The 23,239-nt window shown below is 35.0% G+C and overlaps 1 protein-coding gene across 4 annotated transcripts in view; it reads left to right on the forward strand.

The window, feature by feature from the left end:
• The window catches only part of NAALADL2 (N-acetylated alpha-linked acidic dipeptidase like 2), a 1,498,179-nt gene that overhangs the window by 60,861 nt on the left and 1,414,079 nt on the right, over positions 1–23,239 (forward strand). For all 4 annotated transcript variants that reach the window (XM_061168361.1, XM_061168362.1, XM_061168363.1 and 1 more), the window contains exon 2: positions 22,670–22,732. The gene's annotated coding sequence lies outside the window, so the exon portion shown is untranslated. The remainder of the gene's footprint in view (positions 1–22,669; positions 22,733–23,239) is intronic.

Here is a 23,239-nt window from a genome sequence, read left to right on the forward strand (position 1 = left end):
TTTTCTAATCTATGTACTGGATATCTCTATATAAAGAAGTGTTTTATAGTATAGATAACAAAGTAGTGATTACCAGTATAAGGGACAAGGAAGGAGGGGCAATACAAAGGTAGGGGAAGAAGGTTTATTATCAAATTATATGCAATAATGTGTGAAACTTCTTAAAATTGTGAAGTACTATAGAGTTTAAAGAACCTTTTTATTGTTCTTTTTTTAACTGTAGGCCATGGAATTCTCCAGGCCAGAATACTGGAGTGGTTAGCTTTTCCCTTCTCCAAGGGATCTTCCCAGCCCAGGAGATCGAACCCAGGTCTCCTGCATTGCAGGCAGATTCTTTAACAGCTAAGCCAGAAGGGAAGCCCCCCAATACTGGAGTGGGTAGCCTATAATAGTGGTTATCCTATCCCTTCTCCAGTGGATCTTCCCGACCCAGGAATCGAACCAGTCTCCTGCATTACTGGTGGATTCTTTACCAACTGAGCTATCAGGGAAGCCCATAAAGAAGTGTGTACTATTTTCACAGACTTTTTCTCTAACCCTGTCAAACCATCTCATGAAGGCATGAAGTTGTCAAAAAAGAAAAACAAGTCCAAGCCATCTCTAATCAAAATATTTCCAAGTATATAAATTAGTCATAACAGCAACGCTGTATACAAAAGGTAGCATTAAAAAAAAAACAACTTAAAATATAGTGTGGTCATTACTGTTATCTTAAAGTCTGATTATGTAGCTTCAGCTGGTGAATTGTCTCAAATAGAGATCCATTTTGTAACCTAATATTATGGAGTGATGGGGAAAATCCCTTTGTAAAAATTCTCCTCTACTATCTCCATAAACTCTACTTCACTGAGTTTCATCCAAGTGCAAAAATGAAAAATTATAACCTGCCAAGCATCAGTGGCAGAGTGAAATGAAAAAATTGTGAGTTAATAACAGTGATGCCTCAAAAAAATTTCCTGGCCAATTTAATACTGCTTCATCCAAGGTCACTTCTCAGAGCTGATTATTTTTAGTAATTTGCAGATAAGACTATGCTACCTTGATCATGGTTAGTGAAGATCAAGAAAATGCTAGAGAAGCTTTAATACTCAAGGTTATCTATCTTTCACAAATAAGATGCAAGTCATAATGCCACTTTATTTTCTTAATACCTGGCAGAAAATAATTTCCAAAGAAAAAGATGAAAGCCTCTGTTATCTTCTTTTGAAGATATAGTAGTGTAGTGATGTTAGTTGCTCAGTTGTGTCTGATACTTTGTGACCCAATGGACCCTACAGACCCCACCAAGCTCCTCTGTCCATGGGATTCTCCAGGCAAGAATACTGGAGTGAGTTGCCATTCCCTTTGCTAAGAGATCTTCCCAACCTGAGGATCGAACTCAGGTCTCCTGCATTGCAGGCAGATTCTTTGGAGATACAATGTAATGTATAAATTATATTGGAGATGTAATGTAAAACAGTAGGGGTAAGTATAACAGAGGAACTCTGTTTATTAGGTCCTTAAATGATATTCACTTGGAAAAGAAATCCTTAGGGTATTTTCCTAGAATTTTAGTCTGATGCTTAACAAATATTGCTGATGGAATTTTGTACAGACACTAATTGCTATAACCACTTATAAGACATTTTTAAACTTCTAGAAAACTTCCAAATTTACTTTTTCATGCTCAGTTTGAAATTATATTGTAAATAGTTCTTTAAAAAAATCTTATTTTTATACATAAATAATTCAAATATGAAAGTGAAGTGAATGTTTTCGTTGCTCAGTCATGTCCGATTCTTTGTGACCCCCATGGACTGTAGCCTGCCAGGGTAGCCATTCCCTTCAGAGGAATCTTTCTGACCCAGGGATCGAATCTGCGTCTCCTGCAGTGGAGGCAGATTCTTTACTATCTGAGCCATTTGTTATGGATTGTTTTCATGTCTAAGAGATCATAAGAGACACTGATCTGTAGTTTTGTTTTCTTGTAATGTCCTTGCTTGGTTTTGGATCAAGATGATGTTTACCTTATTATGTGAGTTGAGAAATGTTCTCTCATCTTCCTATTTTCTGAAAGAATTTATATAGGATTGATTTTTTTTTTTACTTAAATATTTGGTGGAAATTTCAGTGATGTTATCTTGGCTTGAAATTGTTTTTGGGAAAGGTTTTAAAATTGAGTTTAATTTCTATCTTTGATAAGGGTTATTTACTTCATGTTGAATCACATCTTTCAAAGAATTTTTTTTATTTCATTGTTATTGAATTTATTGGCATTAATTATTCCTAATAGTCTTTCCTTAAACTTTTACTTTGTGTATAGTCTGAGCAGTATCCACTGTTTCATTTCTGATATTGGTGGTATCTATCTGGAAGTTTATCAGTTTTACCCTGATATTATCCATCGCTCTCAAATCTTCTATTATGATCTTAATGTAGCTGTTTAAGCTTTCTTCTGAGTAGTGTTTGCATGCCAGTTCCTTTTCTACTTTTTTATTTTTAGTCTGTATGCCTTCATATTTAAAGTAATTTTGTTCGATAGTGTATAGTTTTTTATATTAGCTCTACCTTTTTGATTGTTCAAGTCATTTATAGTCTCTGTTTTTGTTCCTGTGTTTGTGTTTAAATCAACTGTCTTGATATTTCTTTTCTTTTTTTCTAATTTTTTACTTTCCCCCTTTTTTCCTTTTAGATAAAGTGAATATATTTTATGATTCCATTTTATTTTTAGTATTTTTCCCACTTGGGCCTTTTGTTTTATTTGTTTAGTGATTACTCCAAAGCCTACAACATGATTTTTAACTTACCAGTTCACCATCAAATATGGTTATGCCACTAAAATGCAAAAATGTAAGAATCTTCTAGTAGCACACTTTCATTTCCCTCTCCCTTCCTAGTTTTCTAACTTTTATAATTTTACCTCTCCATTTGTTATAAATTTTACAATGATGCACTTATTTTTGCCTTAAAACAATTATTCTCTAAAGTGATTAAAATGAGAAATATTATACTCTATAGTTACCATGTATTTACCATTTTCATAACACTTTATCTCTTGTGCATATTCCCATTTACATCATTTTACCTCTACTTTTGGAGAAGGAAATGGCAACCCACTCCAGTATTCTTGCTTGGAGAATCCCATGGACAGAGTAGCCTGGTAGGCTGCATACAGTCCGTGGGATCACAAGAGTCGGACACGACTTAGTGACTAAACCACCACTACCAACACCGCCACCTCTGCTTTAAAAACTTTCATATTCTTCCATGTTTCTTATGTACTGGCAAAGAACTTTCTCTTTTTCTTGTTGTTTTATTTCAGTGTTTTAAAGTGTCTGCCATTGTCTTCTGTCTTTCAGATTCTTATGAGAAGTTGGCTGTAATTCTCATCTTTGTTCTTTTGTATAGAATATGCCTTTCTTTTCTCTGTTGTTTTCACTAAGGCATGACCCACTGGAGTCTCTTCTAAATGTCCCAGGTATTCTTTGATTATCTCTCCATTCTAAATGGTAGAAGTCCTTCTCCCACGGTGAGCTCTGAGTAGTGTTATTGTACAGTTTTCCAGTAATTCTTTCCTTGGCCTTGAGTGTTATCTACTCACATAGGGCAGACCAGTAGCCACCTCACTCCTGGAATAGACCTCCACGCAGGTATTTAGAGCTTCCTCTATCAGTGCAGTAGTGGTGTCCTTCGTATTCTCGTCTGTGATTCAAGCCGCCTTGAGCTTTCCAACGTCTAGTCTCTGTTTCCCCAACCTAGTGAGACAGCCACGGTCTCTTTGGCCTCTTCCAAACTGCCTCTTAGAAACTGCCTCCAAGCACAAACTGGGACAGCCTTAAGGCTTCTCTTTCTTGCTTCCCTTTTCTCAGAAGCCGTAGTCCAGTGGTACTTGTCGTGCAGTGTCTGAAAATAGTGTTTTCATATGTTTATTCGAGGTTTCTTGTTGTTTAAGGTAATAATGTAAGTCTCACTCTGTTATTTCATTGAAGTGGAAGCCTACAATTTCTTTGAACAAAGATGTGTGGGCCAGAATATAAACCTGAACTCCAGTGATAGGCTGACATCTTACACACCTCCATGTGTTTCTAGAGTATTGATTCTGTTACAAGCATCTACCTGCTTCTTTATCTCCTTATTTACTTACGGGTGTCCAATTCTACACAATTAATTATTTTATTTGTTTTTAATAAGTATGTTTCTAATTTCATATATATTTTAATATTCCTTAGGATATTTTGTAATATTGGGAAGGTCAGCTGTAGGGGTGGGATGAGAGAGGTGTTTTGTATTGTCATATTGTTTTCTATGGGCTCTTGATTTTTATTGAATAAAATTTACTTTAGAGATCCTCTTGTCATCTTGTGTCCACTAAGTTTACTCTCTGCTGTGTTGACCCAGATGTGAAACTTAGCTTTGTTTACAAAATCCACTCACAAAAGGCATATGAGATTTCCTTTCATTAAATATGTGAGTTTGTAGGGACAGCATCTCAATGTAGAATACAAACAGTTTCACATAAAACAGGAGACATCCCTGTTTTTAAAAGTCCTTTTATTATTCCAGTATCAGATTTTTATTTTACCACTTTCTTCTACCACTTTACCACTTTCTTCTTACCTTATGCCTACCTAATTGTCTTGCTGATGTCTTTCTTTTCTCTTCTCCTTCTCTCTACCCACTCACCTTTGAAATTTTGATTATTACTAGTGCAAAGTTTAGCTATCGTTTTGTCTGTATTGGAACCTAGTGTACTAGAACCTCTGGTCCTGTTTTCATCCTGAGACATCAGTAATTTTTTTCTGCTACTGATTATTAAAATAATGATTTTTTCACACCACTACATTTATAAAATAATAATCTATATTTTTGAGTTTTATATTTCTATTGTAATTTTAAAAATTGAAGATATATTTTATTTCTAGATTTGATGGCTGTGGAGGCACTCAGATGCTACTGTCTTAATCATAATCTTGAGCAAGATAATGATAATTACCAGTATATAAGTTTCATAAGAGAAAGATAGTCATGTGAAGAACCATATGCAAAATATCTACAGTATATTATCAGCTGTAATATAAAGTTTCCAACTCAATATGGAATCTAATATGGAATGCATATATTCATTTATGCCCATGGATTTAATTGAGCTTATCTACGTTCTTACTTGTTTGGCTATTAATATAATTGATTTTTTATTCGTTACTAAATAACATTTTTTAGGAAAATTAAAATGAGTTGTACACATAAATAGATCAAATTATCTATATATCATTGATGCTACTTCAAATTTGGGGCTCTTTTCTTCATAAAATAACATGTTTTCTTTCATGTTACTGCTTATTGTTTCTTCAAAATTGCTTAAATGCCTTTTTTTGATCATGTGTCTGTTTTGTTATCAACTGCTCAAAAGAAGAGAGTCAATTTGGAAAATAATGGTACTGGTTTTCACTTAGTAATGTTACTTTTTATTAATTTGTACTCCCAAAAGATTTATATGTCATCATTTGTAAATTACTACGGTATGTAAAATGAAGCTAGTGTACCTAGTGCTTGGAAACTAGTGCTTCCAAGGGTATTAATATTTAGTTGAGGCCATAGAATATTTACCTCTGATATTACTTATGAAGTCTATTTACAAATTAGTTCAAATTTATAAATAGATTTCAGAAATAAAGCAGTGACTCTAAGGGAGCAATGAGAAGGAAGCATTATTAATCAGGAGGCCATCATGAGATGAGTTTGGAGTAAGTGCTAAAGGAAAAGAATGTTTCAGAAAAGTTCTATCAGGCAGGTAAGAGAGAAGTCTTCTAAGGCATAGAAGATGATATAAACACAGTAAAATCAAAGGGTAGTCCTTTTCTGTTGGCTTCATGCCATTCTTCTTTTATAACATGTAACTTAAAAATGTAGGCTTGGAGTCAAACATTGCTTCAAATTCTGTTCAATCCTATACTGGTTATGTGATCTTAAGCAATCTTAGTTTTTCTTATTTTAAAAATGGGAACAAAATTAATCTACCTTGAGGATAAAGTGTTGCATCTTAAATCTTTTACACAGAGTTAGACAAGTAGTAACTAAAAAGTTATGTTACAATTCTTTGAAAGGGTTTGCAGTATAATCAGTAAGTAGCAGTAAGTAGCATATTTTTTTAAAGCTTATTTGTCACTCTGGTAGGCTATAATCCTTTGAAGGGGCAGTTTATATATCAGATACTTTATTGATAAATATTTGCAGTCAATATTTACAAGACAAATAATTAGCCAAAGTAGAGAAACCTTTTGGAGAAGTAATTTGTGAGAATCTAAGAAATGATGGAGGAAAACCATAAAGGCTGTGGAGCAAAGTTTAAATTGAACAGAATAGTATTTAGTGATGAAATTTTGTTTGGGGAACCAAATTGGTAAGTGGTTTAATGTTGTCTGAGAATGGTTTGAAGCTGTCTCCATTTGTTTTTTCTTATTGGAACTATAAATGTTACAGTGCTGGAGCAAGTGCCTCTAAAATATTGACATTGCTTCTTGTCAGTACTCTGATAGCAATCTTATTTTTGCTTATTTATTGGTATTTAGTAATTATATTTTAAATATAGTCTATAGTCAGATATCATCTGATATCTGACAGTCAGTTATGCATCTACCCCTTTTAACCCACTGCTGTATATATGAAAGGAAATACTACCTTCTTGGAGATGCTATTTTTTTTTTTCCACTGGAAAGAAAGGAAATTAACAGTTGGACATCAGTGCCCAGTAGCTCACCTTCTGTTTGCAGACACTTTAGTCTTACCTGATAATTCTACTTTGTTAACCAAGAGTTGTTTTTCCTTCGGATTAATTTGAAAGGCTTCCTAAGAAAATGTTCACTGAATAAAGATGATAAAAATTGACTGGTATACTGTTTTCTAGTAAAAGTGGCTTATTTTTTATATTACTTTGCTTAAAGTCAGAGGTATATATAGTTTGGAAAAACCTCTATGATATACAGTTTTGTTTTTGCTCAATTTCTATAAATTTTTTACTCTATAGAAGTTAAGAGAAAATTATAAAAGATGTTTTAGTGATTAATGGGAACAAGAGTCAAGCTTGTCATTTCTGTAATGTTGTTATACATCCAAAGAATAGCAATTTCATTACGAAATTTGAGAAAAAAATCAAGAAATGAATTAATTTGAAAGCGTAATATTTAACAATATGATTACAACTTTCAAATTGTTTCTTAGGTTATTAAAAAATAAATGCAATTTGAAACTACAATAAGGTACCACCTCACACCAGTCAGAATGACCATCACTAGAAACTCTACAAATAACAAATGCTGGAAAGGGTGTGGAGAAAAGGGAGCTCTTTACATTTTTTGTGGGAATGTAAATTCATACAGCGCTATGGAGGTTCCTTACAAAACTTAAAAGAGTTGCCATATCATCCAGCAGTCCCACCCCTGGGCATACATCCAGACAAAACTATAATTCAAAAAGATACATGTACCCCAATGTTAAATGCAGCACTATTTTCAATAGCCAAGACATGGAAGCAACCTAAATGTTCATCAACAGATGAATGGATAAAGAAGGTGTGATATATGTATACACAATGGAATACTACTCAGTCATAAAAAAGATTGAATTAATGCCATTAACCACAATATGGATAGATCTAGAGATTATCATACTAAGTGAAGTAAGTAATATAGAAGTAACAAATATCATATGATATCACATTTATGTGAAAGCTAAAATAAGACACAGGTGAACTTACTTATAAAACAGAGACAGACTCACAGACATAGAAGACCGTTATGGTTACTACAGGGAAAAGAGGTAGAGAGGAGAGCTAACTTAGGAGTTTGGGATTACCAGACACAAACTATCATAAATAAACAACAACGTCCTGCTATATGGCACCGGAAACTGTGTTCAGTATGCTATAATAAGCCATAATGGTAAGAGTATGAAAAAGAAAGCTGAATATAAAACAGAATCACTTTGCTATATACCAGAAACTCACACAACATTGCAAATAAACTATACTTCAATTAAAAAAATAAAATAAGTGAATTTTGAAAGTTCCTTTGTATAGTTATGTTTAAAATTAATTTTTAAATGGATGTCATTTTCCCATAGTTAAATACATATGCTGTATGTTGGATGTAAAGTTTTTTTTTTTTCAATCTGAAGTTTAATTGAGTTTCTACATTATTATTAGAGAAAATTAACAAAGTTTCATATTCTGATTAAGACTTGGATTTATAGAATTTTTGTGGAGAGTATTACTATTTACATATCATCTCCTGATTATTAAATGTAACGTGAGGGAATTGCTTTTCTGTGCCTGTGAAATATTGCCAAAATAAAGCATTATGAAGTGTCATCTTTAATTGTAGTACTTCTAGAACAATTATCCTAGCAGTTCCTTTTCATAATCTGAGAATAGTATTTGCTTATTATATTTAATTGAAAATAGTGTTGATACATATATTAGGGTGTTTTCCTGGTATGATAATATAACATAGCAAGTGTTTCTGCTTTTACTCTGGATATTATATTCTTTTTTTCTTAATCGACTTAAAAAATTATATCTGAAGAAAATCCAAATGAGATATTTGGATAATTAATAGCTGATGCTTATTTTAGAAATTTAAAATTCAAGCTGAAATTTTAAGTTTTTTTTTTAATTGAAAACATTTGTTTTAGTTATAAGACCTAGTTGGTACAAAGTGACATGGCACCAAACTAAATGTATACCTTGTGATTACTCTTTAACTGATGGTATGATGGATTATTATTCTATTAACTTGCTCATGTCCTTCAATATGTTTCTTTCAGTATTTCCTAGTATGTTTCTGTCAGGTAACTAATTTTCTCCTGAAACCAGAATGTCACTAAATAAATTACTCAAACTCAAATGCCTTAGAGCCCATGTAGGTAAAAATAGATAAATGAAGTATAAAGATGATCTCTAGTAACTAACAAAAGGCCTTTATTCTGGTGAGAAAGTTGTTGTTATGGTTCAGTCATGTCTGACTCTTTGCGACCCCATGGACTACAGCATGCCAGGCTACCGTGTCCTTCACCATCTTCCCAGAGCTTACTGAATTAAGTTGGGAATGTGATTCTAAAAACCTGGAAACCTGGAGAGTATGTGCTCTGTTAACCAAACTCAACCAATTTTTACTGTGTGAGTATGATGGCCCAGGCTTGCAGATCTTCCAACTGTATAGTGAAGCTAAAAATGTGTGTGTGTGTGTATAATTTCCTGATTTTTGAAGTTTGGCAAATGACTTTTAAAAACCACTGTATTGAGCAACACTTTTTGCCATATCAACTACTGATAAATTGCTCTAGGATCTTTCATTTAAAGTTTTATGTTTAAAAATGTGACTTTGGTAGTAATATTTTCGGTATAGTTTATTTGTGATTTTAAAAGCATTTTTGATTCCCAACTTTTAAAACCCATCCAAGTATAAACCAGACCCCAGGTTGACAGTTTGCATAACAAAAACTGTTTAGAGACCATCTCTCTCTCTCCCTTTAACATCTCTGAGTAAATCTCCTTTCCTGTGTTTCCAGGTGGTGTGTTGTACTGTCCTTATTCCTCCAAACCAGTTAATTAACAAGTCTAGTTAAAATCCTCCCTAATAGCTTTTGTTTCTATTCACTTGACATTCATCTACAGTAGTTGACAGCCATCTCCACATCCATACCAACTATTTAGTTGAGTCCACTATTATCTTTTATCTCATTAATGACACTGTTTTCTAACTGGTCTCTGTTCTTTTAGTCTTTCAAATCCATTCCTCACTTGAGACAAAGGAATGACCTTTCTTTCAAGGATTCTCCATTAACCTCAGAATAAAATCTAATCATCTTAACATGACCCATAAGGCCCTTTGGGCTTCAAAAGTGGTGCTAGTGATAAAGAACCTGCTTGTCAATACAGGAGACATGAGATGCTGGTTCGATCCCTGGGTTGGGAAGATCCCCTGGAGAAGGCAATAGCAACCCACTCCAGTATTCTTGCCTGGAAAATCCCATGGACAGAGGAATCTGGTGGGCTACAGTCCATGGAGTGGCAAAGAGTCAGACATGACTGAGAGACTAACACTTTCTTTTCACTTTCACTAAGGCCCTTTATTATCTGGTCTTTGGTAACAGGTCTAACTTTATCTTTTGGCATTCCTCTTTATATTTCATGCTATCGTCAGCTTGAACTCCTCCAATATTTTTATTTATTCTTGCTTATGGACCTTTGTAAATGTGGTCCTCCCTCCCAGGCCTCTTCCCTTTCTCTATTCTGCAGCAGTTTGCTGTGTGAAGGAGAGGATGGGTAAACCATTGGAAAATTTAGATCTATTCTGACTGCACTGAGTACATAATTGTCCCAGTTGCCTTTTCAAAGACTAGAAGCCCGGTCAACTTTTTAAGAAACAGAATTAGCAGCCCTGACATGATAAGTCTCTCTGTATTCTTTTCTTTTTTTCCCTCAAGATAAAGACTCCGTGATTTGAGCTATCCAGAGTATGAAAAGCTCTGACAGTACAAATGTATGTCATAATTTACATGAGTCAGCAAGTTCTCTATGTGTCTCTGCTGTTTCTCACACATAGTCACACACCCCACCCATGACATAGGCATATCAAACCAAATATATTAAATGAGGGTTTTATTAGAAGCAGAAATCCTGACTCAAACCAACACTTGGAGAGTATGCTCAGTATACAGATTTTCTTAAACATGGGAATAACATTTTCAAAGGAAGTAATTTTTTTGTAAGACTTTGAAACGTAAGATCATTCTAAAGTTTCACCCTTTAGATTGAGGGTCAGTCAGTTCAGTTCAATTCAGTCACTCAGTCGTGTCCGACTCTTTGCTACCCCATGAATCACAGCATGCCAGGCCTCCCTGCCCATCACCATCTCCCAAAGTTTACTCAAACTCATGCCCATCGAGTCAGTGATGCCATCCAGCCATCTCATCCTCTGTCGTCACCTTCTCCTCCTGCCCACAATCCCTCCCAGCATCAGGGTCTTTTCCAATGAGTCTACTCTTCACATGAGTTGGCCAAAGTATTGGAGTTTCAGCTTCAGCATCAGTCCTTCCAATGAACACCCAGGACTGATCTCCTTTAGGATGGACTGGTTGGATCTCCTTGCAGTCCAAGGGACTCTCAAGAGTCTTCTCCAACACCACAGTTCAAAAGCATCAATTTTTCAGCGCTCAGCTTTCTTCACAGTCCAACTCTCACATCCATACATGACTACTGGAAAAACCATAGCCTTGACTAGATGGACCTTTGCTGGCAAAGTAATGCCTCTGTTTTTTAATATGCTATCTAGATTGGTCATAACTTTCCTTCCAAGGAGTAAGCGTCTTTTAATTTCATGGCTGCAATCACCATCTGCAGTGGTTTTGGAGTCCCTCAAAATAAAGTCTGACACTGTTTCCACTGTTTCTCTGTCTATTTCCCATGAGGTGATGGGACCAGATGCCATGATCTTAGATTGAGGGTAGCCCTTGGCAAAGTTGTTGAAACGAGTGAATGATGAGTAAAAATTGTTTTTTTTTGCGTGTTTATGTGTGTATGTGTGTGTGGCGGGGGTGGTGTTTTGGTGCGTCCTGTCTCTTTCATTGCTCTTCTCTTTCCTTCTTGTTTTTAATATCCCTTTCAAAGAAATGCCACATACAATGTCATCCTCTATGTCCCATGGTACAATGGAATCATTATCTTATGTGTCTTCTACTTTGTCTTGGTATTAATAGAGTTAGTCGTTGAGCGGACTATTTTGTAGTCATATAACAGCAACCAGAAACCAGAGATGACTAACTGAAACCAAGGTTTCAGTTAAATTCATTACACCCGTAATTACAGGCTACACCTGTAACCTACCTTCAGTGATCAAGCTCACTTTATTCGTTGCTACAAAACTGTTGCATGTCCTTGAAGCTTCACAGAGCCTGAACAATACCTTTTGCCTGAGTTACTTTCTGGGAACTTGGAGTCAGCTGTATCTAATTGGAGCTAAAACTGGTGAGGACCACCGGTCCTCCCACTGGGCATGCACCAATGTCTGCTCCGTGACCTTTTGCTATCAGAGGGCTGCGAACTCCATCGTAACAATAATTAACTCACCTTTTTCTTATCTCTAATCACTTTTCCTTATGTTCCCATGCCTCAGCTCGATCCCATAAATATCTAGGGTATGTTATTGTCAGGGACGCGGATTAGAGATTTGTTCTCTCATCTCCGCACTTCGCTGCTTTGTGAATAAACATGTTCTTTGCTGCAACAGTGTGTGGCTTGCTGCTCGTCAGTTAAATGGACCTGATTCGGTAATGTAACCTTGTTAAATGATGAGACTGATGTTTAACAAGCTCTCATTTGTTTTATTAAAAATGTTTAAACAATGACAGTACCAATGGAATAAACATAGAATATCTTGTGAGGAAAATTTTTAAAATTAAAAAAAAATTTTGAAACTAATTAATTGGAGGATAGTTGCTTTACAATGTAGTATTGGTTTCTGTTGGTTTCTGCCATACAACAATTCGAATCAGATATAACTATATTTATGTATGTATATATCCTCTTCTTAAGACAAATTCTTATAGTCATAACTCATTCTGTCATTTCAGTATAATTTGGCTTAATTCATATAAGTTTTCTGTAAAAGCAAAGATTGATGATAGTCACCTAATGGAGTGTTTTGAAATTTTTGTCTACATCTCTTATACAAATGCACTTTGTTTAAGCCTTCCTGTAACAGAGATGTAATAGATGGTTTAAGTTTGAAAACAGAACCTAAGACAAATGACAACAATGGAGTGACAGGAAAAAGAACTGCTCTGAAAATAGATGGAAGATAAATTCTATCTCATGGGATTTGCTGCCTGCTGGAGCTAATCCCATTAACCCACCTGAGGCTTCACACTGTCTCATCTGTGGAACAGTGTCTTTTTCCTTATTTATGACTTTGCTATTCATATATTTGCCAGGTCATTGCCAACTTGTGCTTAAATATAAAAATCTAATTATGTATCTTACTGTTTTAGCAACCACAATCATCTTGTTCTGTAACATTACTTTTTCTTCCTTTTAAAATTCCATTCATGAACAAAGTAGAAAGAATCCAATAGGTATGTTCTTCTCTTTCTTTTGAGGTATAAGTGATATGCCGTAATTGGAATAACATTATAATAGTTTCAGGGGTACAGTTTAATGATTTGTTATTGTATGTATTGCAAAATTATCACCACAGTAAGTCAACATTTGTTCACCATGCATATTTGCAGGCATTTGTTTCTTGTGAGAAAGTTTTTTCTTGTGAGAACTTTCAAGGTCTACTCACCTAGCTACTTTCAAATATGCAATACAGTATTATTTACCATAGTCACTTGTTGTGCACCTCTTCCCCATGACCTACTAATTTTATAATTGAAATTTTGAACCTTTTAACACTGTTACCCACTCCTCCTGACCGCTGCACCTCGGGCAACCACCAACTTGTTCGCTATATCCATGTGCTTGTTTTTTTTTTTTTTTTCTTTTTGGTTTGTTTTAGTTTTTTGGTTTTAGATTCCACATATAAGTGAGCTCGTGTGGTACCTGTCTTTCTCTTTCTGACTGACTTCAGTTAGCATAATATCTTTAAGGTCCGTTCATGTTGTCACAAATGGCAATACTTTTTTGTGTGGCAACAAATCACACTCAATTTTTTTTTTGTCTGAAAAATATTCTAGTGTGTGTGACACATTTTAATATCTGTTTATCTCTTACTACACACTTGTTTCCTTGTCTTGGCTATTGTAAACAGTGCTGGAGCGGACATGAGGGTGCCTGTATATCTTTAGCTTTAGTATTTTTATTTTCTAGGCATAAATGCCCAAAAGGAATTGCTGGCTAATATGGGAGATCTTTTCAAAAATTTTTGTGTTGCTTCTATTCTGTTTTCCAATTTATATTCCCACCAACAGAGCACAAGTATTTGTTCCCCTTTTCCTATATCCTCACTCACACTTATTTCTTGTTTTTTTGGTTATAACCATTCTATTAATAACAAGTGTGAAATCATAGCTCATGGAAATTTTTGTTTCCATTTCCCTGATAGTTAGTTATGTTGAGCATCTTTTCGTGTGCCTTTGGCCATCTTTATGTCTTCTTTGGAAAAATGTCTATTCAGACAATTCTCTTGAGAGAAAATTACAAAAGAATTTTTTATGAATATAGGTGTTCTCTTTCTTCCTGTATCATCCATATCTATCTCTTTTTTCCCTCCTTTGAATTAAGAAAAGCTGCTTGAAATATGATCTGTTTCTTTATGATTATTCCCAGTGTTACATAATTAATAGCATCATATATTAAGAATTTTACTGGAGTATGATTTGACTACATTAAAACACAGTTGCCACTACCTCCTCATTTAATGATGAGTACCTCAGATGGCATCCTAATGCTATCTTTGGTGTATCAAGGAATGTATAGACAGTTCTAAAATGATGATAATTTTATGGTGCTTTGGGGAAAATGGATGAAGTGGCTTGAAATAAGTGAATGATGATAGAAGAGGGTGTTCAGCCTTCTTGACCCTGTGAGGCTTCCTGAGGACTGAAGGGATTGTCAAAACATACTATAGCCATATATAAGATAGGAAGCTATGTGGATTGAAATAATGTCTTAACAGTTGTGTACATGTAATATCTTCAGATGAAAGTGAAAAAGTCAATCTTATAGAGTGTTTGTCTTTATGACTAACCACAACTGAGTTTTTTTTTTTTTTTTTTTCTAATAAAGTTTAGCACATGGTAGATAATCAATAAATTTTGAGAAACCCAAAGTTATATAGACAGGCCATTCAAATGATTGGATACCTTTTTAACTTTTAACATATTGTTTGATACTTACATTTAAAAAAGAGCAAAACCATGAAAGATAATAGTAGCTACCATTTTGAGGGCATGCGCTATGTATCATGCCCTCATGAGCTCATTTAATCTTCCTTGGAAAACACTCTGGGTTCTTATCCTCATTTTATATCAGAGGATTTTGTTTCAGAAATTTTAAGCAAGTAATCAAAAAACTACCTGGGAGGTAGTGGAGCAAGAATTTAAACAGACTGATCTGATTCCAAAGCTGAAATAAATGTGTTTGTCGTGTTTGTCATGTTTGTAAGGATTACTGACCTGTAACATTTGTTGAATAAATGATATTTGGATCTCGTCTCTCACTTTCTACCACTTTTGGCTTGTATGTCTCTGCATTCACCTCCATCTCTTATTTCATCATCCTCTTTGTCTGTGGTGACATTTCTCAGACAGAACGTAAGGTGTACTCACTGTGCCAGGAGACTAGCATTCCTGTGCAGACACTGAATCGAGGCCTTAATCTCATTTGTACTGGGAGCCTAGAACTCCTGCTTTCAAATCCTAGCTCTGCATGATTACATGCTTGAGTATTAAATTATTTAATAAATGTATAACATGACATACTGCCTGACTTACAGTAATTAATATTTATTAACTATTAGTCACTTTTCATAACTTTTCTAAAGGAAATAATATTAGGGAGAAGTAAATTTTAATGAGTGAAGTTTTTAAATAGCTAACTAGTGTTTAGTGATTGCATTTTGTAACACTGAAATTTTTATTAGTCTTTTATTACTGAAATAACTGAGAAGCACATGACAATTGTTAGCATTTCTGTTTAGAATTTTGAATGTGTTGTGAAGTATTCCATGATGGAGGATGGAGTGAAAGGAAGTTGTCATGATGCTTCAGGGTCCTTGTGCTTAACAATTGTGTTCTATTCTACTTTCTTTTTGTAGTGAAATATTGATTTCTAGGAAAGCAGTAGAAAATTGGGCACAACTGAGTGATAAAAAAAGGTCTTTTACTTTTATTTAAAAATACAATTCAGCTTTTAATTATCAAATTTGATGTGCAAACTCTTTGGTCAAAGCTATCTCTGTTGTCAAGGAAATTCAATGACAGAAATTTAGGAAGAGATTTATCTGGTTGGCAGGTTCTAAAGAATCCGTCCTAATGTAGGGAGGAATTTGCATGGATATTGTAGAACAATGGTTAGCAAAAACATCTATCCTATTTCATTGAAATTACATTCAAGTATAAGTATTTTGGGTGTTCTGGGAATTCAGGGTATATCTACAAAAAAATTCCACCTGGCCTCCATCCTTTTCATGCCTTCTATTTTGTACTGAAAATGGGATGCATAACTTCTCAATGATGAACCTGACTGGGAATTGTCAAGTTATGGCCCCCAGGCCACATCTGGTTCTCAACTCCAGCTGTTTAAAAAAAAAAAAGTTTTATTGGAACCTATGCCACCATGCAAATTTGTTTACATATTATAACTTCACCTTGCAACAGCAAAACTGAATAGTCACAACAGAGACCATATATTCTTGGCAAAGCCAAGGATATTTATGATCTGGACCTTTATAGGAAAAAAAGTTTGCTAATCTCTAAAGCAGATAGATTTAAATACACCCATGAGAGCTTATTCCAACTTGATATTTCATACTTTCTCTTCAGAGAGGATTACCTCTCCTCACTAGGTTTTCTGAAGAGCATGGATAGTATGGATTAAATATGACTACTGTTTCATGTGGTTGTCTTTTCCTTTCCTTTAGATTACAAACACTCATAGCATGCTTAGATTTATAGAAATAGCCTTTATAAATTACAAATTATCACAAACATAGAAAATGTGACTATTAAAATATTGAATAGTACAACTGATTCATCTTTTGTATGATCACCATATTTTGTGAAATGACAAATTTGTTGAAGTTATTGAAATTAAACACATTGACCTATAGTTCATGAGACTTGAAAAAAGACAAGACTATGGGTATTAAAAAACTTTAAAACAAACAGGCTATCATGAAATTAGTTAATGTCCATTAGTGTCATTAAAGATCTATTTATTGATGTTTGAGTTTATTTAGCCTTGTTTTTGTATACATGGTATGTTTCTTAACATTCTTCACCAATTTTCACCACATTCTCTCTCTTTTGCTCTTTGAGTTCTAGCCTTTTTAGTCATTTCCATGATCTTCTGTATACTTTTTTGGATTATTTTAGTGTTCTCTTAATGTAGAGTCCAAAATTGAGATCAGATCTCAAAAAGTACTCTGATAGCTGCAAGAGTGATAATGGGATTAATCTCTAACCCATCTTCTTATAAAGAGGTGTGGTCAATCATCATTATCATCAGCAAATAAAATCCATGTAAAAGCCACCTCCCTAAAGTCTCCTTTCTCTTTTTAAAAGTAAATTCAAATAAATACAGGTAGTGCTAGGAGAAGAATCCAGTGAGAGAATTCTCTGTAAGGATTTTAGAACTTCCTATAATGCATTTGCGGGTGAGGATAGTTTACCTGCTCTGGGGAGATGATGCTGATTATTTAAAAAATCAGAGATAAAATAAGAAACCACTAAACAAAATGATTTATTTGCTTTTTGGTAAACTTGATTCTGTTTTGTAACCTTTGAAACATGGATTTTATGGGTGACAGTATTAAAATTTACACTCCTTCTAGACTTTGTTGTTAATCATTATTGCTCTGCTGGGCTTTAGGATTACCTGTCTGCGTTGCAATACAACTTCCTTAATATTTACAATTGAAATATCAATGGTTCTTAAGACATCTCGTATATTTCTATGAATGAAATGGAAGTCACAAGAAATAAAGACTTGCCGTCACAAATAAACTTCAAAATATTAAATTTCTCCTAAAAATCTGTAGAACTTTTTAAGACCAATGTTGATTTTTATACTTCTGAAATAAAATATCCAATCCTAATGGTTGTATATCTGATACCGGTGGTTGTATTTTAGTGCTTCAAAAGATAAATGAATTCATTATCCAGGGATAGTTATGGTATAAATAAAAACAACAAACAATAGGTGCTTCATTTATAATTTAGTTCAGTGCACCAGACATTTATTAAGCCTCTACTTTGTGAAAGTTCCTGCAGAGATGATGTCAGGTACTTATCTTTGGAGGAGGAGGATTGAAGACAGACACAAGCGCCTATGATACTTTAGATGGTACAGATGTATTGCTATGACTTTAGAAGCTCCCATCTTTTGCAGAGAGCAAAGGATACCAGAAATGGATTTTGGAGCTCCCAGATGACATTCAGGAAAATATTCTACACTTTTGGGAATATTTCTTACTCTTATTATCTAGTAGCAGTTGTCAAGGAACTGTGTTAAGACCAGGGCTTGAGGGGTGGAAGCTATCCTGTATCTTCTACAAAGCAGTAAGTGATCTGGAGATACAAATTTGACCCTGAACTGAAGTCATCCATGAGATTTTCAGCTCTGCCAAATTCTTAGCATTATTGAGCTGCTACTGCTGCTGCTGAGTCACTTCAGTCGTGTCCGACTCTGTGCGACCCCATAGACGGCAGCCCACCAGGCTCCCCCGTCCCTGGGATTCTCCAGGCAGGAACATTGGAGTGGGTTGCCATTTCCTTCTCCAATGCACGAAAGTGAAAAGTGAAACTGAAGTTGCTCAGTCGTGTCCGACTCTTAGCAACCCCATGGACTGCAGCCCACCAGGCTCCTCTGTCCATGGGATTTTCCAGGCAAGAGTAACGGAGTGGGGTGTCATTGCCTTCTCCACATTGGGCTATTCATGTTTTTGGTAGCGACTTCCCTGGTAGCTCAGTGGTAAATAATTGATCTGCCAATGCTGGGGACACAGATTCTATCCGTTATCTGAGAAGATCCCACATGCTGTGGAGCAACTGAGCTCACGTTCCACAAGCACTGAGCTTGCTCTCTAGCGCATGGGAGCCGCACACCTAAAGCCTATGTTCTGCAATGAGAGAAGCCACCGCAAGTAGAATCCTGAGCACCTTAACAAAGAGTGGCTCCTGTTTGCCACAACTAGAGAAAGTCTGTGCAAAACAGCAGAGACCTAGTGCAGCCAAGATTAAATAATAAAAATAATAAAAAAATATTTTGGGTAGAAAAGGAAAATTGCTTACGGAGCTTGCTTAAATTTGGGAGTTAGCAGGGACAAATGTTTTTTGAAGGAGGTCGCCCACCTGAATCAAATTCACTTATTGAGTTCTGTTATGATTCAAAGAGTAAAAGGCAGCATTGGACTCAGGAGCTCATAGAATAGTGAGGGAGATAAAGTATACATTGAGGTTTTCCAAGCTACTAAGGGAAAATTGGCTTGAGTAACTGTTTTACGCTCCAATCTCTTATGGGGAGGGGAATGTTCTCAGTTTCTGCCTTTTTTCCAGCACTCTTTTTCTGCTTCGTGGAACCCACTTTGTTTCAGCCTTTTACATTCACTTGGTCCTGCACCAAAATTATATCCCCTATTGGCTTTCACAGTAAATCCATCATATTAAACATGCCATGACAGTTTGTACATAGATTTGGTGGGTTGTGAAGGAAGAGATCACATTATCATGGAGCCCCCCCATCAGCTCCACTTCCTATTTTCCCCTGTCTGATCATCTCTGCTGGCTCCCCAAAGCTAAGACTCCTAATACATGATACTGTCTTCTTTATCTACCAAATACCACATGCTAAGGGTAGTCTAATATTTCCCCCTCTTCCCACAAAAGTTCTGATTTTTTTTTATTGTCGCATAAATATTACAGAAATTGCAGATGGGATGGAGAGCGAGAAAGCAACATAAAAGAACTTAGAGAGTTTGGAAGAAATCCGGTTTTAAAGTGGCAGACTGGAGCATGGTGATACCGCCTGTGCCACTTTAAATCTCCAGTGTAGATCTTGGAACAAATTCCTTTTAATCTCATTCCAACTGTGTGGTTGACAGTAAAGTGTCTTTCAAAAGTATTCCCAGTATTCTCTGAAGTTAGGAAATAACTGCTCTAGTAAAAGGATAAATTATAAAATATGGACCTTTGATAATAAGATCTACTACTTGAAAGAAATGCAAGTTATGCATAGAATCAACTACAAGGAGAAGCACAGTTATTAGGAAATGATGGGGTTATTGTGATTAGATAATAAAATTCATATTCTTTAAGCTCCAGATCGTTGGCAACAATTTAAAAAAGCAAACACCTGTATATATTTTTGTATATGATGTGGAAAATATATTTAATATTGTACATTATATGTATATAAAGATTAGAACAAATTAGTACTGCTGAAAAATATTTGAGTGGCAGGATCCATATTAAATTTCTTATGTATATAACAACACAATGTTTCTTAGTAAAAATAAATGATATAAAGCCACTTCAATAAAACTGACACTATTTAGTTTTTAAGAAAAATTGATATTTTTCACCAGTTGGTTTAGTTCATAAAGGATTTAAAAGTATAAGCAAAGACATCTTTGAGCTAAACTCCAGCTTGGGGTATAGAATTTTTTCTTATTTAATATTTTTTGGGATGGTGTGCAAAAATCAAAGTACTTTGATGCTATTTGAATTTATTTTACATAATAATTCCAGAAGTTGGACAAATTAATTCAGCAGTTGAATGACATTGTCACAGAATCTGTTTCTACCCTTCTGCTCTGGCATTCTCAAGATGTTAGCTATGTCCTAATATTAACTTTCTTCATGCTTTCAAGATGAGTAAAGTGGTTCTAGGAATCATATCCATATACAACAGCAGGAAAAAAAAAACATTTTGTTAGGAGGGTGGAAAACTTTGCTCAAAGCCCCCAAAATACCTTTCCTCCCATCTTGTTGACTAGATATGGGTAACATATATACCCTTAAATCAGTTCCTGGCAAAGGAAATGGGTTCACTATGATTGGCTGAGTCTAATCAGAGTTGTCTTGAATCTGGGCATAACCAACCTCCCCAGAGCTGTTTAGGAAAAAAAATATAGACACCTAAGAGATGAATCAGGGCTCTAAAAAAGAGAAAGCAGCAGGTAGGAAGCCAGTATTGTCTGTGGGAGAAGCAGAGCATCAGCATTTAGGGTGGTGCTTCTAAACCCTAGCTGCACTTTAGAATTACCTGGAACCCCTTTTAAAAAATATGTTGATTTACTTGTGTTGGGTTGCACATAGATATTTAACATTTTACAAAAATGTTCCTGGTAATTTTAATGTATAGCTAAGTTTGAGAACCACTGTACTAGGTAACTGAGGATAGAATAAGGAAACAAGGTTTCTTCATGAGTCTGCACACATTTAGCTGCTCAGGCAGTTTTCCATTTCTACTGAGCAGTACCTGAAGTTACCAGCGACCATCAGAGTAAGGTTACCAACACAAATCTCAGACCACAGTTAATCTGCCAACTTGAGATGCTGCTCACTGCCATGGTCACTGAACATTTTCCAAGAATGCATTATGTCTGGGTACTTAAATACCCAGACAGCCTTCATAACCAAGCTGAGATGGTGTTTTATGTAAAGGTAGGAACATTAGCTCCATTTTTGTGATGAGAGAGCTGAGTTGCACAGAGGGAAGAGGTAGAACTAAAGGTTTTATCTTAGAATTCTTACAGCCAGTGTTTCCTCCTTCCACTTCTTTGTTGTTGCTACTTCTGTTGTTATATTTGAGAAAGATGTCATTTGTTTTGGTCAAAGAAAAACCTTGTAATTATAATAACTATCCTTTATTAACAACATATTATGAGCCGAGAACTTGTGCTCGGTGCGTTATTCCTGCCCCGATGTTTATTTAATTATTACAGAAATCACATACAGTAAATAGTACCAACTCTACTTCATAGAAAAGCAAACTGGAACCCAGAAAGTTTGTTACTCGTCTGAGGTTTCTTATTTAGTTCATTTCTCTGTGATCTAGAATTTGAATCCATAACGCAATGAAATGCCAAAATGTGTTTTGCTATGCACAAAGATTTGATTTTGTGCAGCTTATCAGTTCAGTAAATATCTATTGGTTGACTAATAGGTGATAGATGCTGGGCTACCCTGGGTTAGATTGCATTTTCCTTGCACAGTATAATTTACATTTTTTAAAGAAATGGGTTGAGGACAGTTACTTTGAACCAAACACTTAATATATGATCAAAGAACAATTGAATAAATACATGAGGTGGAATCTTTAGACTGCTTAAGTTGGAGTTGCTCAAAATTTTAAGACTAGTGAAACTACCTTGGCAATAATTTCCTTTTTCAGAGGAATTTGTTAAAACATAGAAAGTAAAGTCTTTAAAGATATATCTTATATTGTACTCTGTGATATTTCAAAACAAATATTGAGTTACTGCAAAGTGTGTCTTGAGTTCAATCACACACCATATTACTGTTTTTGGTAAACTAGTACGCTTTTAATAAAAGACATAATTGGTCTGTATGGCTGACATTTATTTAGATACTTGCTTTAGAATGTTTTCTTCTAATTGAAAGGTAAGAGGAAAATAAACTGAACAATGGCTATTAAGGGCTGACTGGTTGAGTTTTCACAGAGATAACATTTTCCAAATTACTGAGTTATGATATCGAAAATGAAGGGCAGGTTCCGTGTGGGGAAAAGTGTTAGAATAGCCCTAATGCAGAATCTCATTAAAGCAACTGTCAGGGTTCCTGTGTTTTATCACGCCTCCCCTCTTCTGTAAGAAGCAACTGTCGTTTTGAGGGAGTGTACTGCCAAAGAGGCATTTACAAATAAATGAAAAATGTCACAATTGATTTCACTCCTTCCCGAATAGTGTGTGTCAGCTTTGTCATAAACTGCCTTTGTTATTCTCTGTTTTAGGTCTCCCAGCTGGACATTGGAAATAGCTTTTGATGGTTTAGGGCCTCTTTCACTTGACCTCAGGTAAGCCCTCTATTGGTGACATTTGATAAATATTTGTAAAATGGTTTGAGGAGCTGAGAGTATAGAAACCTTTTCTACCTCTTTCTCTCTGTAACGGCTGTTTTTGTCAAAAAGCATTTCGATGTCAGTATTGTTTGCTTGCATTTTTGGACATTAGAGAGAATTATTCTGTGCCCTACAGAGTATCATAAAATTATGTGACTATAATTCACATTCTCTTTCCTAATGCAATAATTTGTTATTATCATGTTTGATGTAATAATAATGCCAATAACAATTACTTGGAAAAAAAGACATGTGATTATACTTTTTCTATATCTTGAAATAGGTGTCCAAATTTTTATTCCTCTTTCTTTGTAATATTATCTTGGATACATTTTTTCAGATGACTTGTATGTAACATTGTTGGTACACATTCTTTATTGCCATCACCATAAACCAGTCCATTGGCACTACTGCTGTCCTGCTGACATTTGTGAGGACTTACTCTGAGCTATGCTATACAAG

This window comes from Dama dama, chromosome 19, assembly GCF_033118175.1.
Source record: "Dama dama isolate Ldn47 chromosome 19, ASM3311817v1, whole genome shotgun sequence".
Taxonomy (NCBI): Eukaryota; Metazoa; Chordata; class Mammalia; order Artiodactyla; family Cervidae; genus Dama; species Dama dama.